Below are 19,020 nucleotides of genomic sequence, written 5' to 3' on the forward strand. Positions count from 1 at the left end.
CGATCAATAAATCAATTGCTGATTGGTTCAGGTGACAGCGACAGAAATAGAACAAAATTCCCATGTTAACTTAATTTTTAAGGCGTATACTGGTTGATGTCAAAATAAGTTTGTGGGTTTATGCATTTATTATGAAAGTATTTATCAGTTAAACAGTGAAAATTAGAGGGGAAACTTTGCATGTCAATTTACAGTTTGTGAATCTTGTGCACCTAAAATTTTAAGTTAGGGGCCATTGTGCTCCTAGTAAAAAATGTTAGTCTGGAGCTCTGTCTTGTGTTTTTAATGATTGCATATTGTATTGTTGGAACAGTAGCAGACTGGCCAGCAGTTCTGAAGTTTTGAGGTTCAAATCCGGCCTTCTTGTGTAGATTTTGCATGATCTGTTTGCATGTCTTTTTTTTTTTTTTTTTTTTTTTAACCAATTGTGCTTCATTGAGAGGGACAAGTTCCAATAATAGAATACAAACCAGCTATACAAGAAAATAAGTGCACGAGTTCATCATATCAGCCCAATGTCAAGTGGTTATTTTGGATCATTTTTTTAATTCTAGGAGAGAACATTGTTGTCTTGTCAGTCAAGACCCACAGTGAAAATTGTTGTCCTATTTGAGTGATAGCAAGTGGCAGCAAACCTGCACAAATGGGATGGGGAATAACATGAATTCACACTTCAACTGAAATGGGTTTGTCTGTTTCAAAATGTGCTTTTACTCAACCCGTATCTTGAGTTTCGTGAGAATTTTTAATATATTTCAGACTTTTAAATCACTATTGAACAGTAGTCATGCAGACCACGAACCCCAAACATGTCTGCTTCCAATTAAGGCACTGTAAAGTTCTGAGACCACCCCTTGGTGCAGATTTACAGGCCTAACCCCTTTAAGGACCTCAGAAACACCTGCACTCCTCACACCCCAGCTGAAGATAGTTGTGAGCAGGATAGGTTTGTGTGTGTGAAGTTATTTAAGACACATGCAAACATTTGTTGTGACAAAAGGGCTTTATTACAAAGGTCTCAATTGTAAGTTCTGTTGTATGACTCTGATGATCTTTTCGTGTGTCTGTTTTCATTCAATGAATGTACATCAACCAAATTCTCACAGGACCATGTGGCCAGAATTCCAACAAGCCCCCATTTCTTTACAAACAGTGATAGAATTTTCCAACTCTTGTTCATAAAACTCCTATTCTTCAACAATAGCAAGAGAAAAGAAAAGTGACATTAATCAAGTTTGTTTTGGAAGCACACCATAATTTTGTGTAATTATAACTATTGACTCCTCAACAGTTAACATTACCCTTTTTCGACCAAATAAACCAGGATGCCTATTCAGTGCTAGTGCTCATGCTAGTGCTTTGTTGTAGTATATTGTGTTTTTACACATATATTGCACTTAGCTATATTGCACTAAAATGTCTATGTTCTAATACTTTTACTCTCATGATTTTGATATCACATTTCATATGATGGTTGTGAGAGATTATGGACTTCTGGCAGATGGAACTGGACATGTGCTCATGTTTCGTCGGCTCAAGGAAATGAAATCATGGTATCATGATCATCAACAATCATACTGGTGACCAGTGTTGTTAATAACGGCGTTAGAATACAACGGCTTTACTAACGATGTTATTTTCTTCAGTAATCTAATTAATTACTTGTCTCATCTTGGCAACGCCGTTACCGTTACTGAGGCGGAAAAGGCGTGCGTTACAATGCTTTGCGATGTTGGTTGACTGATGCGAGAAAAGTCTGAAAAAGACGGACTCACGGAGACGACAGAGCAGAGCAGGAGTGGGGAGGAGGCAAGGGAATGTGACGCCGTTGCAAACGCGATGCTACTATGCTAGGTGGCTCCAATAATATCTGACTGTAGCCAATAGCCTACAAACTACGCCCACGTGATGCTTCGGTAGAGATCACATATATACAGAACTAGATGCACATGACAGACACGGCGACATTGGCAATATGTATTATAATAACTAGATGCGTTAGTAAACAGCCGCCATCTTAAAGCAGTAGACTTCTCAAGAAAGCTCTGTTATAGAGAACCTTCCTAGCTAACCTATGAAACGTTTTATCTAAAATACTCCTAAATCGGCAAAACTTGACTTAAATCTATCATTAAATGATGAAACAGTTTTAAAATGTACACATGTTGAAAATAGACAGAAGGGAACTAATGCAATAACGGGAGCAATTTAAACAACTTTAACGGTTGATTCACAACATTAAATGACTTCCACACTTAGCAAAGGTTACTATCTAGTTATCGCAATATCCGCAATACACCTGTGTCTAGTGAAGTTCAGGGTAAAGAATTGGGCTAGGGCCAATTGTCCCAAAAACCCTTTAAACTTCACATTGTGTGACCTGTTTTTTTTTTTTTTTTGAAAAAAAAAAAACATGAAAATTATCATCAGTTAATTTGCCAAGTAAGTAATTACTCTTACATTCAGTTAACTGAGTTACTTACGCAATTACCTTTTGGGAGAAGTAATTTGTAACTGTAATTAATTACTTTTATAAAGTAAGTTTAACAACACTGCTGGTGACAAGAGTGGAATGACAATGATATGACCTGCCGAATCCCTCAGTATTCCAAATAAGGAGACCAGCAGAGATACAAGGCTAGAATTGGTGTTTTTTTTTTTTTTTTAATCTGCAACTTTTGTTCACGCCTACAAAACCAGAGACCTCTAGGACGTGTTGCCTTTTCGTCTGCCTCCTCGCTTTGCACGGGGAGGTCCAGAAACGATCCAGAATGGATCAATATTGCATTGATTGTAATCACTGAAATCTTAGCTAAACTTTGTATTTGAGACCAAGTGAGAAAGTTCATTCTTCCCAGGAAAAAGCACATCAACGTATTCTGGTTTACAGTCAGATAACACGTCTGATATTTGGCAGATGGCATTTGACTATTACAGTTGTTTCTAATAACGTTCTTCATAAGAAGTCGATTTTTTTTAATCGGCAAGCATCCAAGCTGGCGCCACTTCATTGCATTACTGTAATAGTACCTCACTACACAAGCAGTGTGTAGCAGTGTAATGTATTTTGTCCTACTGCCATTACCGTAAGTTGGTATGTAAGTAGGATTTGACACGAGCCAAGATGAAAATGCAGCGCCCTGGTTGGCTATGAGAGTAAGAAATACCAGGTAGAGGCTCTGAAAAATGCTTGTAAATGCTCCCAAAAAAGTCTCGCAAACTTCCCAGTAGGTTAGCGCTAGTCAATCAGCGTCACAAACCTCCACTTTGAATCAAATCAAATCAAAAGCCTTCATTGTAATTCTATGTAGTGCAGACAACGAAATTATGCTCCACTTATGATAAATGTTAGAAAAATGAATAAATAAATAGATAAATAATAAGGCACTTTTGCATCTGTTGATCGCAGTATTGCACATGTTACTGTACAGTATTGCTCTTATTCATAGTTCAACGATGCCTTGTTTTTCGCGATTAATGGGGACCAGAATCCTCAGTGAAAAGTGGAAAAACTGAAAAGTAGGGTTTAATTACAGGACCTGCTTAATACGTGGGGAGAACTTGGCACACCTCCTGGATGTCGTGTAGGCCCACTCACGAATGAAGAGCGCTTGTGGCCGGAATATGATGCTTCATTTGCAGGTAAAATAAAAGTTAACATTTCCCTGGAGATGTTTGAAGTTTGTATCAGGCTTTGGGTGCTCTCAAAGCGGTTAAAAATTGTGAAATGCCACTGGAAATAGTGTTGCGATGGTGCACAGCCAGTCAGCTCATGGGATGAAGCCACTCTTATTGACAGTCTCATCGGTTGATCATAATGGGAGATGCTGCAATGGTGCTCCCATGTGTCAATCTTTCACGAGGAACCAATCACCCGCCTTGCATGAGTGCTCGTGGGTATGTACAAAGCCCCTGAGTCATGTTTGTCCTAGTGTGAAACAATGTCTCTTGCTCCTCAAAATGAAACCAGGTATTATAATTATTACTTTTATTACTTTTTTTATGAATACGTTTTAAAACTCCACGATGCAGTGAATCCATGAAATGTGAAGTCGCGAGGGATCACTGTATAGCGCATAATGTTCACAGATTACAGTTCAATCCACCCAAGAACCAGGATTTAACACTGCCCTAAGCATGTGCCAAGATGAAAATAGTTTGTTCTTTGGGGTCAAGAAAGCAAGGCATAGGGCAGGAGTAGGCAAACTATTCTACAAAGGGCCACAGTGGGTGCGGGTTTTTGTTGCAACCCATCAGGACATCTTTTCCACAATCTGGTGTCTTATAAGTGAAGTGCTTCTTGTTTCCCTGGACCTCTCATTGGTCAAACTGCCTGTGCTGGAGCAATTGTTACAAAGACCAGAACCCACTGCAGCCTTTGAGGACCGGTTTGCCCACCCCTGGCGTAGGGAGTGGAATTCATGAGATTTATGTAATGTGAGTATGTGTGCTGCTTCACACACAGCAAAAAGCGTGTTTTCCCAAGCTCATTCTCTTTATTAAGCATAACCGACACAAGGCTAGAACACACAACAAGCGGGAAAAGGGCAAAAGCTCAAGTGCAATAAACACTCAGCTTTGTATTTAAATGTGGCACATTGCTAGACGTTGATATCAAGACGAATAAACAGGTTTGCTCGGGTCTTGAAGGTCGACATGCGTGAAGCATATTTGACTGCAAGCAAACCTTTGTGGGTAGGAGATGCTAGAACTATCATAACACCCACTTTTTACAAACATGATCAAAAGGTATTGAGGTCATATTTTTTTTATTTTTCGCTGCGACAGTGCAGTAAAGCTGCGTGTGTTATATTTGTTGGCCCTCTGGGGGCCCCTGCTGGTTGGAAGCCCTAGGCAGTTGCCTAGTTTGCCTATTGGGACGTGACGCCTTTGACTAAACGTACTTCATAAAAGTACAAAATCTGATTTTTAAAGGCGGTAAGAAATGACAATGCTTTCTATGATTCAATTTCCCACAGCTGGTGTGATGTTATCGCAGAGGACTGATGTCATTAATAAATGGGGAATTACACTAACACAACTTAGTGGACAGTGACACTGGGGGACGAACAGAAAACCTTTTTTTTTATTTTTTTTTTATTAAATAATATATTTTGATTTAAGAACAACACATTATTAAATATAATTTATCCAGGACAATAAAATCATAATCATTTCATTTTATCATTCCTTTTTCATCATTTTATAGGCTGAATTTGAAAAAAAAAAAAAAAAACCCACACCGGGGACATAGCAAAAGTCCATAAACAAACTTTTACCATAAGTAAATTAAACGGTAACACTTTATTTGAACTCTGTGTCATAAGACTGTCATAAGACTGTCATAACTATGACATGACACTGTCATGAACACTAATGAATGCTTATGACAGATGTCGTTAAGCGTCTTAACCCTAACACAGTTCCTAAACTCTAATCCCAAACAAAGACATTTGAAAAAATCTCAATATTGCAACAAAAGTGACATAATTTATTAAATGAATCTCAGTCATATCTGTCATAAGCCCTCATTCATATTCATGACAGGTGTCATAAGTGTAGCCAATTAGATTTGAAAATTTGAATTTAGAAGCCTGTACTCTTAAATTTAATACAGACGGCAATTGATAATACACACACAAAAAAAAGTTGAATCCGTATTTATCCAATTTTTGCGAAAATACAGCTTAGTTCAGACTGGGTACACAAATGGCACCCTAAAAAATGACCATTTACTTTTAATCAATAGGAAAATTACATAAAAAATGATTTTGGGAGCAATGGTAATCAGACCGTATTTCCCAAAGGTCGAAACAGGATGTTGCTATCACGTTTGCTTTCCATTTTCAGCTCTGGCACAGATTCAGGCCACCTTGGAGAATCTGAAAACCATTACAATTGTGTTGGTCAGAGTGCACTGTTTGTATAGCATCTCATAAAAGCATCTCTTGCCTAGCCAAAAGGCATTGTAATGAGGTGAAAGGGGTGATGCTGGCGCTACAGCAGGGATGGGATACCTCCGAAGAGATATCATTCTAGACGAGAAGAATTGAGAAGTTCAACAGACCTTCCCAAGCAAGTGTCTCAATTACAGCCAGTTCCACATATATGATTCACATGCATGTGTTTGGTTTCACAGAAACAAAGACATCAGACCACAGTGTTGTAATTCAGAGTGGCCGTCTATCTGTCTGAGGTTACCCTCACGCTTGTTTCAAACACTGGCTTTTGCATGCAATGCAGGATTAGGGTAAAGATGTTCGTGTTCACAAGCCTTCCCTTTGTCTCATCCACACCGAGCCATCCAACTTGTCTAAAGCATGGTCACGCACACAACGACAGAGCAAGCTGCTGACTGCTCCCTTTTCAAAAGACCTTTCAAAGAGTGGAACTTGATAGACCCTTACATTTGTATCTTTGCTTTGGCACCATAAAACGCACTTAACTTTGCGTGTGTTTAGATGCGGGAAACATCAGATAGTCATTGTGAACTCATCACTTAGGTGATATCCATAATACAAAGCTACTTGCCTATTGTGTTGTTAACATCGGTGACATGGTGGTGTCATTCATGCTTTACACATCTTATCGCACCGAACTGCCCATTCTATCTTTATGGGGTCAAACTGTTTTCTTAGGAATGCATTTAAGTTTCAGGCTATTTGTCAAAAACTTCAGACTCAGGAGGAACAAGGTAATTTCATAAGATCTAAGGTCTAACCCTCAATGGGTATTGAAGGATGTTACAGGCATATGACCATTTCTTTGTTGTTGTATGGACTGTGTGGCCAGCTTTTATAGACCATTCTATCCCTGTACCAGAAAGATATTGGTTTGCATTATTGGCATTATCATATTGGCCCGAATATACTGTAAGACGGTGTTTTGTGCATTGAAATAAGATTGAAAAGGAGGGGTCGTCTTATATTCGCGGTCTAGACATTATACCCATTCACGACGCTAGATGGCGTCAGATATCATTGAAGCGATGTTCTGTCGTGACAGATCTCAGCTACTCTCAAATTTAACCAGTTTGCATTATTTTATTGCAATGTTTTTCCTTATCTAGATTTGTTTCAAGAATACAGTTACAGTTAGACTTCACTTTGATGGTTAATGCAGTTATTGCAATTTTGTTGTTTTATCACAATAGATTGGTTTATTTACATTTCAAAAACCAGAAGCCATTCATTTACAAATGTGATTGCACTTCAGTTTACATATTTAAATGTTCAGATATTAAGATTTGAATGAGGCAAAATAACATGCTTTTTCTCTCAAATATATTGTTATAATCATTTATTGCGGATGTACTGTAATTATTTTCTGTATAAAAATTAATTTGGTGTTCAAAAAGTCTTTTTTCAAACTTGAGACTTGAAAGAGAGGGGGTCGTCTTATAATCAGGGCCGTCTTATATTCGAACCGATACGGTAACTTAAATCAATTTATTGTGTTAAGGCTTGTCTTTGTCTTTCATTCATGGTGCAGACGAGACACAAAGGAGCTCCAATTTAGTGAGTCTCATCTGTTTTTTGTGCATATAATGTGGTTGGGATGGCATCACTGAGCTGTTGATCTGTGTCTGTTAAGTGATATGCTTGCAAGTGTGAAGCCACTGAGAGAATCTACATTCTGACACTCATCTACAGTGTATCACAAAAGTGAGTGCACCCCTCGCATTTCTGCAGATATTTAAGTATATCTTTTCATGGGACAACACTGACAAAATGACACTTTGACACAATGAAAAGTAGTCTGTTTGCAGCTTATGTGTATAATAGAGTTAATTTGTTTTCCCTTCAAAATAACTCAAAATATAGCCATTAATATCAAAACCATCAACCAGCAACAAAAGTGTGTACACCCCTTTGAATAAACGTACATCCCTAAATGTCCAAATTGAGTACTGTACACTGTTGAGACGGTACACAAGAAAGCCTGCAAACAGTTTGCTGAAGACATGTCAACAAATCACATGGATTACTGGAACCATGTCCTACGGTCTGATGAGACGGGCGGGCTTTCTTGTGTACCGTCTTCAGAAGAGGCTTCCTCCTGGGGTGACAGCTATGCACACCAATTTGATGTAGAGTGCGGCGTATGGTCTGAATACTAACAGGCTGACCCCCCACCTCTTCAATCTCTGCAGCAATGCTGACAGCACTCCCGTAACGAGTCACATGACATTTTGGAGGGAAAATGACAAGAAGTACTCAATTTGGACATTTAGGGATGTAAGTAGTTTCTATGCTGTGTACTCACTTTTGTTGCCAGGGGTTTGGATATGAATGGCTATATTTTGAGGTATTTTGAGGGATAAATAAATTAACTATATTATATAAGCTGCACACAGACTAATTTTCATTGTGTCAAAGTGTCATATTTTCAGTGTTGTCCCATGAAAAGATACTTATGGTAAATATCTGCAGAAAGGCGAGAGGTGTACTACCTTTTGTGATACACTATATGCTTACAAACTTTGTGTAGCACCCAAAGGATAAGGTCAAAGGAACAAACAGTGGAAAGGAGCGTGCCCTTCAAGGGTCAAGGCTTCCCCTAAGAAATGAGGTCAAAACTTTGCTCTCAATAAAGCTGCTCCTATATCTACATTGAGAGAATAATTTCTAGTTTGTTTGTGTATCTACTGTGGTTCTTTCTTGGTAAGGTGTTTATATGTTCTAGATGCACTGCCTGATGGCTAGCCTGAGGATAGAGAATCAGGAATCAAGAACCGAAGGATGTGTCATGGTTAGGGAAGTCTAGGCTTTCCTGCTCAGGTGTTACTTGAACCCAGATAAATGTTAAATAATGGATGGTTAAAACCCGAACTCAATAATTAATGAAATGTTCTTTCAGAACAGGTCTTGAAAAATATTTAAGACCTACGCAAAGCCTCAGAACTTTTGTGAGTACTTGACAGCCTCCACCTCTTTTGTGGATCAGCATTTTCGCAATGAGGGTGTCTGTAATGTGGTAGTTTTACATTTTCATGTAACACATGACTGTTAATTGTGAGTTCTTATTAAACCACAGTATTTCTAAATCTGTCCCAGTTCATTGGATTATGACTGTCCTCTTATGATAGAGGATGTGCAAACCTATATATTTTAAATATTAGATCATTAAATGAGATCATTGTAAAATAATCATCCCCTGACATCAATCACAACAACTCCTCAGCAGTCTACCTCCAACTCTCACGCTATCACACTGATGTCATTTAAAAGCTCTTCTAAGGGGATTATTATTTGTTCATCACTAGCAATAAAAGACTTTCAACACTTTATGCTCCGTTAGAGAACAAACAGGTATTTAAGCATTGAGACTAAGCAGATAATAATGCTTATTAAGAGGATTTAACACCATGAAAAACAAACTTTCGACAAGTGATGTGCCCTTGACATGAAAAACAAATGCAGACAACAATAAAAGCTTCGTTTTTATTTTCTCCGTCTGACCACCTGCATTTTGCAAGATAGTGCCAGTTAAGACATAAAGCAAATGAAAGCCAGATTTTAGGGTCTAGTGAGTTGCAAGGACGACATGTAACGGGTAAACATCACACTCACGCACACATCACACTGTACGCGAGAGTCATTAGGCAATCCATCTGTTCTATGCTTGCATGCTAAGCTGTAATTTTCAAAAACCTGTTGCATGTGTCTCTTACATGTGCTGATATTTCAATGAAGGAGATCTGATTGTATCTTCCCCTACCCAAAGCTACTATCCCACAGAAACCCTCAAAGCCCAATGCTCTCTTTCGACCACACATACACTCACTTTGACACAAACACTGCGCCATGCCCCCACATTTTGTAGGTAAACATCTCCAGATTGATGAGGCTGAGTGGAAATCCCGCCGTTGTGGGAAAAGTGCCCAGAGCCATTTGTAAGCCCGCTTCTCCCTCGCCTCTTAACTCTTTACAGATTGTAAACCTCTAGATTTGTATATTAGATTACTCTTTTAAAGTTCTTGGGACCTCTCTCCAGGTCATGACAACCCCCAAAAGTAACCACAAAAAACACAATGTAATCATCCGTCCTTTTCTTTGAACACATGCAAAATACATACTAACTTGTTGCTTGGGTGTCAATACACATGTGCCAAAAGGTGTCTTTACCCCACTGTTAATAAACAAAGAATGCAAAGTGGTCATGGAACTATGTAATTAAAATTATATTATTCTTAAAAATGAAAATCAAGCTATTAAAATAAGGTACAGTGTATTACAAAAGTGAGTACACCCCTCGCATTTCTGCAGATATTTAAGTATATCTTTTCATGGGACAACACTGACAAAATGACACTTTTACACAATGAAAAGTAGTCTGTGTGCAGTTTATGTCATAGAGTTCATTTATTTTCCCCTCTAACTCATAATTTAGCCATTAATATCTAAACCCCTGGCAACAAAAGTGAGTACACCCCTAAGTGAAAGTTGTCAATATTAACATACAACATGTCAACTGTCAATATTTTCTGTGGCCAGCACTATTATCCAGAACTGCCTTTACTCTCCTGGGCATTGAGTTAACCAGAGCTTCACAGGTTGCCACTGGAATGCTCTTCCACACATCCATGACGACGTTGCGGAGCTGCCGGATATTTGAGACTTTGCGCACCTCCACCTTCTGCTTGAGGATCCCCCAAACATGTTCTATTTGGTTCAAGTCTGGAGACATGCTTGGTCAGTCCATCACCTTTACCCTCAGCCTCTTCAGTAAAGCAGTGGTCATCTTGGAGGTGTGTTTGGGGTCATTGCCATGCTAGAACACTACCCTGCGACCCAGTTTCTGGAGGGAGGGGATCATGCTCTGCTGCAGTACTTCACAGTACATGTTGAAGTTCATGTTTCCCTCAGTGGAATGTAACTCTCCAACACCTGCAGCACTCATGCAGCCCCAGACCATGACATTCCACCACCATGCTTGACTGTAGGTATGACACACTTATCTTTGTCAATGCATGCACATATGCTTGACACCATCGGAACCAAACAAGTTCATCTTAGTCTCATCAGACCATAGGACATGGTTCAAGTAATCAATGTGCTTTGTTGACATCTCTTCAGCAAACTGTTTGCGGGCTTTCTTGTGTACCGTCTTCAGAAGAGGCTTCCTCCTGGGGTGACAGCCATGCACACCAGTTTGATGTAGGGCGCGACGTATGGTCTGAGCACTAACAGGCTGACCCCCCACCTCTTCAATCTTTGCAGCAATGCTGACAGCACTCCTGAAACGATCTTTTAAAGAAAGCATTTGGATGTGACACCCAGCACGACGTGCGCTCAGCTTCTTTGGACGACCAATCCGGGGCCTGTTCTGAGTGGACCCTGCTCTTTTAAAACGCTGGATGATCTTAGCCACTGTGCTGCAACTCAGTTTCAGGGTGTTGGCAATCTTCTTGTCTTTTAAGATCCTCAGAGAGTTCTTTGCCATGTGGTACCATGTTGGAACTTTCAGTGACCAGTATGAGAGCGTGTGAGAGCTGCACTACAAATTTGAACACACCTGCTCCCTAAGCACCCCTGGACCTAGTAACACCAATGAGTCACATGACATTTGGAGGGAAATGACAAGCAGTACTCAATTTGGACATTTAGGGATGTAGTTTCTAAGGGGTGTACTCACTTTTGTTGCCGGGGGTTTAGATATTAATGGCTATATTTTGAGTTATTTTGAGAGGAAAATAAATTAACTCTATTATATAAGCTGCACACAGACTACTTCTCATTGTGTCAAAGTGCCATTTTGTCTGTGTTGTCCCATGAAAAGATATACTTAAATATCTGCAGAAATGCGAGGGTGTATTCACTTTAGTGATACACTGTATTACCTTTGAATTTCAGTTCAACAAAATTCACTTTAAAAGTAAGTAAATAAATAAATACAGTATATAAATAAACAACTTACGAAACAGGCCCAAACAAAAATGATGGTACCCTTAAGTTATTATTATTTTGCACAACCTCTTGAGGCAGTCATTGCAATCAAACATTATTTAAGGCTATAAGCGAGACTTCGGCATCTCCCAGCAGGTATTTTAGCCCACATTTCATTAGCAAATGGCTCCAATTTTCTCAGGTTTGAAGTGAGCGCAATCCAGAGGGCACGTCACAGTTCTTCATACAGATGTGTAATAGAATTTCGAACAAGGCTCATGGAAAGCTACTTCATAAAGTCGAATGTCTTTCTCTTAACCATTCTTGGGTTTGTCAGCTGTGATCTTACGAATTAGAACAAGCATTCAGGCATTTCCAGAGGTGGGTAGTAACGTGTTACATTTTACTCTATTACATTTACTTCAATAACGTTTAGAGAAAACTGTATTTCTTAGTGTGTTTTTTTTTTACCATGCCATACAGTAGTATAAAAAAGTGTCTGACCCTTTTGCAATTTCTCACATTTCTGCATAAAATCACTATCAAATGTGATCTGATCTTTTTCAAAATCACACAGATGAAAAAACGGTGTCCGTTTTAACTAAAACCACCCAGCAATTTATAGGTTTTCACATTTTAATGAGGATCGTATGCAAACAATGACATAATTGGGTGGTTATAATTAAAGCGGCCACTGTATTTTCATCTGTGTGATTTTGACAAAGATCAGATCACATTGGATGATGATTTTATGCAGAAATGTGAGAAATTCCAAAAGGTTCAGATACTTTTTCATACCACTGTACTTTCTACTTTTACTTGAGTATATTTGTGAAGAAGGAACGCGACTCTTACTCCACTACTTTGGGCTACACAAATACTTACATTTTTCCTCTTTATTCTGCATATTACTTTATTTTTGCTAGACATGCTCGCAGTGGATTTACCAGTTTCACCAATGTGACACAGCAACAATAGCCACATGAGTCTAATATACCAATCAGACATACAGTAACAATACAGTCACATGAAACCACACAAGCTTGCAGTTGGAAGTCCTCTAATTACGCCGGCCTGTTCAATGTCATGGCGTCTTTAATGTAAAGAATTCTGTACAGAATAAACTATTTCACAGAGCATGTTGCATTATTGCATCAACATTACTCAAAAGCTTACATTTCAACTTATCTCCCCTTTTTTACTTGGCACCGATAGGCCATGGAAAACCGGAGATATGATCGTTTAAATTCCATGGGTGGAAAAATATTTTCTCCACTAGAGGGCACTCGTGCTCTTTAAGAGGTTGATGTTTCATTTTTACATGTTTTTGTTGTCGGAATTTGATTATTTAGTGTCTTTTTTGGGCTTAATATGGTCATGTAATGGGTATAGTACAGTATAATAATAACAGTTTATATAAATAACGTTATACTGAAAAAAATATATATCCCATTGTAAAAAAAATAAATAAATCGAAAGCAGTTTATTCACAATGTTTGTCATTACTTGAGTATTTTTGTCATCGAACACTGTTTTTCTTGAACCTGAGTAAATTTTTTTGAATGACAACTTTTTACTTGAGTTTTATTATTTTCAAGTAACGCTACTCTTACTTGAGTAAATTTTTTGGCTACTCTACCCACCTCTGAACATTTCCCTTTAGAATACCTTGATAGTCTTGAGATTTCATTCTGCCTTGCCTAGATTCAAGACACCCTATTCCAGATGCAGCAAAGCAGCCTCAGAACATTATTATTATGTTTTAACAGTAGGAGCAGTACACATGATTGTGAATAGTGTACAGTAGGTTTAATACTTTTGGGCAGATGTGTAAATCATAAATTGAACTTTGCAAAGCGACAAACTTCAAAGAAGCTTTGTGGCTTGTCAAGCAAATTTCTATCAAGGTGCGTGCTGCCCGGCATCAGAACACTTGCAGGTCATAGTCCTTGCAACAGAACTGCCAGATGGCACCAGAGAAATACTTTAATTGCAAATTTCAAACCACAAAGATTGTTGGGTGCACAATGTTTGAGAAAATACAGTAAACAATACAGTACAATAAAGTACAGTAGCTGTTTTACAACTTCAGCTCACAATTGCACACAAATTCAGCCTTCATCATAGTGCTTTGATAAAAAAAGGGCACTGCACATAGTGACAAAAACTTTTCTTCTTTTGCCAGAATGGTACTTTAATTGTTGCCATTAACCATAAGGCTTGTAATATTGTAATATGTTAATGTCATCTCCAAGTGTGAACCTCAGCCTTTCATAATGGAAAGTTACTATTTGGGACCGTCTGGAAAAATCTCACAGTTGGCTCACACACTCCTCGTTATCCTTGTTAGGATCTTCAGTTCCAAATGGATGATTCACGAGTAGAGACGTAAACAAAGTGGATCCTAATGGATGAATGTGATATCTTTGATAGGAACCCTGGAGTGATAGAGGAGACATGTGCGGCTGCCTTCTCTAGACAATGTGCAGTTTTGACCCACTCGCCAGTGTACCTACGTCACTGCTCGTGCTTCAATTGGGCTATTGCACCAAGATAAAAAAAATATAATATATTTATTGAGGTGTTTGTTTCATTTTTATTAGGAAAGTAAACATGTGGGAGCAGGAATTATGAGCCTGCGTCAGCTGTTGTTGTGTTACCAGGATACCGTTTATGATTGGGAGGGATTTTTGTCTCGCTAAAAATACGGCACTTCACATCAAACAGAATTCAACTCATGTCAAGCCAAAAAAGTATTCATACATATTGAACAGAGGATTGAATTCTCCTCGTTGTGATTTTATTTATTCACAATAAGTGTTGCCTGAGGTGAAATGGCCACAATATAACAACACAATATAGTGATCTAACCATATCACAATTACAATTTTACCCGCACAGTTCAACCTTCTTGTTTGAAGTAAACCATTGGCTACCATTGATGGCAATAGATGTCCAGTCCATTTGAACTGATGGAGCTGGCAATGATTGATCATGTTTCAGTGCCACTGATGGTGATAGATGTCCAATCCAGTTAAACTAGGAGGTGCAGACAGTACAGTACATTATCACTGGTAGGCAGTAAATTAAGGATAAGATCATTGAAAGAAAGTGAATTTAGACAGTTGTGTATATTTTATTTTATTTTTTTGCCACATAGAGATTTAGAATATCATAATACACCTTCTAATTAGGATCTAGGGCCTGCTGTTGTGTCTAGATTATGAATCAAGCCTTCCCTTGTGATGGGCAGGTGCAGATAATATCTTCAGGGTAAAGACTTCGAATATTTGAATGCTGCTGTCATGTTAGTGTAACCCGAGTCTGTTCTGTGCCGCCCCGCGTTCCGCTCCCACCTCTGACTAGGCTGGGACGCGAACCCGCGCGCCACAACGATTCTAGTCGGCAGGCAAGCTCGGTAACCACTGCGCCAATAAAGCTCGAGCCAACGGCGCAGCCGTTAGCGACCTTACATGAAGGAATCGGCGGGGAGGTTTCCACGTGCTACAACGGATACACTTTCTGTGTACCCGTTACACTCTCCCCCCGAAACCTTCGCTGCCGATCCCAGACGAGCCCCCATTTGTAACCCGAGTCTGTTCTGTGCCGCCCCGCGTTCCGCTCCCACCTCTGACTAGGCTGGGACGCGAACCCGCGCGCCGCGTTGATTCTAGTCGGCAGGCAAGCTCGGTAACCACTGCGCCAATAAAGCTCGAGCCAACGGCGCAGCCGTTAGCGACCTTACATGAAGGAATCGGCGGGGAGGTTTCCACGTGCTACAACGGATACACTTTCTGTGTACCCGTTACATTAGTTTTTACAAGATGGAATAAAGTAGGGCACGGGTGGGGCAATGTTTTGATCCCACAATCATGTTTAAAATGTAACTGAATAAGAGAAGGGCAGCTGTTGGCTTGCCACCTCATTATCTCATCAGCTGGGACTTTCTGTAGCTCTGTTCCCTTGACAAGAGGTGTTTGAAGTTCTTAAGCAACAATGAATTCTCAAAGCGTTTCCTCTTTCTCTGTCTGGGTGATATCATTGTGTCCAATTGTTGTGGTATTTTAGTTGTCACAGACCACAGACATGCTTGACTTCACATCTGCATTTGTTATTCCACTTTTAGTGATGTTGAGCCATTTTAAAATGAGTGTTATCTTGTTACTTTTACCAGTTGTGTTATAGATTTGCATAACCCACAACTCGTCAGTCCACTTGTATCTGAAGGCACCATCTCAAAATGAATTTAATTTCTCCTTTTTTTCCCAATTCAAAATTTGATTATACACAATATATTGGTCATTTGCAAGAGTGACATCCATTAAAAATTTTTTTTTTTAATCTTGTTAGTCTGTAGAAAGATTTATTTCAGGTGAGAGAAACATAGTTGTAAAATGTGTAGTAGGTGTAATAGTAGGAGTTATCATCCTACTAAAAAAAAAAAAAAAAAAAAAAAAAAAACTACATTTTTTTCTATTGTTTATTGCAACACAGCCAAGCTACCCATTATTAGCTATTTATGTTGATCCATCATGTGAATTAAAGATTTGTTGACGGATCAGAAGCACGCGCTATTGCTCCAATGACTCATCTCACACAGGCAACTAAAGGGCGTGAACATTCTGGAGCACGTCCACAGCATGTGCAGACATATTGTGGTTTCTATGTGAATTCAGTAGACAACCATACAGTGTCAATATACAAACGCTTCCATACAAGTTTTATTATTATGAACGTTTTGAAGGTTTTGCAGGCTGAAAGTCAGACGAGAGATGAGTGAATGCACTTTTCCTACTAGCACCAGTGTTTATGATTCATGTCTGGATATTGTAAATATTATGGCCCAATTGACTTTGTAGCATGATGGACTTGGATTTTTCACTCACACTCATCATTTTTTAAACAATTTTTTTTCAGTAAACCCATGACATAACCTTTGCATGATCTCTATGGTAATAAAATATTCCTTTCTACAGAGAACCTTCTAATGGGAGAGTGAAAAGATGTGATTATTAACAGTTGGAAACAGATGGAAATTGAAGGTAAATTTTCCTTGGAAAATAGGAAGTGGAATTTTTTTGGAGGGGGGCAAGCTCTGCTGCAAAAAGTAAAAAATAGTCATCAATACTAATGGTTGAACAGGAAAAATCGCATGTTGTAGTCAAATTTAACGTGATTAAATTAAAGTTGATACATCAATGGCATTAATGATATTCTTCCAGCAGAGTACAGTATCCGACATGTATCAGTTTCTCATAAAGACATTAAAAATGTTAGCGATAGAAACGATTGATTCAAAATACAACTCACTTCAAAACTTTTTATTTTAATTTTAAACCCTAAACAGGTGGATTATTGCAGCCCAATTAACACTTTCATGCAAGAATTATGATTTTCAAAAAAGAAAATAAATAAATAAACTTTTTTTTTTTTCCCAATACAGGGCAGTCATTTGACTGACTGTCTGCCACTGAAGGCGCTAGACATCCAAACATTTGTTCATTCACCCCTCCCAGTCAAAAAGGATTAGAAGTCTGGCGTCGTAAATAGCAATTAAAAATTCATATTCGCTGCCAGCCCTGCCAGTTTAAATAAAAAGGATGTTTATCGTCATCAATGGCGTGCAATGAGTTAAATACTATTAAAGCGATCCACGGATAGAAAGATTTGTAGTTCTTCAAATATAAACGTTATTATGAGTTATAATCATTTGATATTGAAACCCCTCTTGATATTTTCATTTTTATCCAATTTGTAAAATTAGTTTAACCAGTAGGTCGCCATTGTTGTTGACGTCACAAGGCGTTGACGTCACATGGTTACGCTGCCGGGCGTACAGAGTATGACTCTAGCGACATAAACATGTCATCTGTCCAAACCTTTCAATTTGAACCCGAGAGGAACATTAATGACCATGACAGCACTGTCAATATTTTAGAAAAACGATCAGCAAAAGCAAAATGAACAGGAGAGACAGGATGAGACGAGATTAGACAAAACCTGTGTTTTGCCAAAATGTGCTACACCAGCAAAGCGTCTACAAGACGCGAATTTCACACCCAAAGTACTACCGTGTACTTTCAGCTTAGAAGTTAGTTAGAACATACTAAAGATGCCTTAAGAAAATACTTATATATTATATATAATATATAACATTATACAGTATATAATATATATATAATAAGGGTGTCAACAATAATCGATGCGGCGATGCATCCCGATGCGGGGCAGGGACGATTCAATTCGATGCGGGCAACACGCTGAATCGATTCAGCGCATTTTAAAATATATAAGTACGTTCAAAAATCTTCCCTGCGCAATTCCGGTGATGCAATGGATTTGGTTTCCCCATTTGTATTGTTATTCTCATGTTTACCTTTAGAGAGAGCTACTTTACATTCAAAGCAAGCCCGTAGAGGTTAGATCGGGCCTAAAAAAATTCCAGCCCAACCCGACACGGCCCGTTGGTATTGAAGCCTGACCGGCCAGATCGATTAACTATAGATTTGCATGCCCGAGCCGAGTGATGCGGAAAAAAAAAAAAACGCAGCAGCAGCAGCAGCAATTTATTTTCATTTCTTCAAGTTTTCTTACTGTTTAAATAGTCTACATATTTTTATAAGAGTTATAAAAGCCTTTACACAATGAAATAATGCTGGGAAAGTTTAATATAAAAAAAGCACGGTTTTGCAGACACACAGAGGAGAAGATTTGAAAAGAACACATTTGCCTTTGTGTGCATAAATAAAAGTGTCTTTCCTAACAAATTCTCAGTTGGCAGACAAAAAACGCAAGTTTACTCAATATTTAAATAGTCTACATATTTCTAAGAGATTTATAAAAGCATTTACTCAACAAAATAACGCTGGGAAAGTTTAATATTTAAAAAAAAACACGGTTTTACAGACACACAGAGGAGAAGATTCGAAAGGATCACATTTGCCTTTGTGTGCATAAATAAAAGTGTCTTTCGTAACGAATTCTCAGTTGGCAGGAAAAAAAAACGCAAGTTTACTCAATATTTAAATAGTCTACATATTTTTGTGAAATTTATAGAAGCATTTACACAACGAAATAACGCTGGGAAAGTTTGATAAAAAAAAAAAAAAAAAAACACGGTTTTACAGACACA

Source organism: Corythoichthys intestinalis, chromosome 1, assembly GCF_030265065.1.
Source record: "Corythoichthys intestinalis isolate RoL2023-P3 chromosome 1, ASM3026506v1, whole genome shotgun sequence".
Taxonomy (NCBI): domain Eukaryota; kingdom Metazoa; phylum Chordata; class Actinopteri; order Syngnathiformes; family Syngnathidae; genus Corythoichthys; species Corythoichthys intestinalis.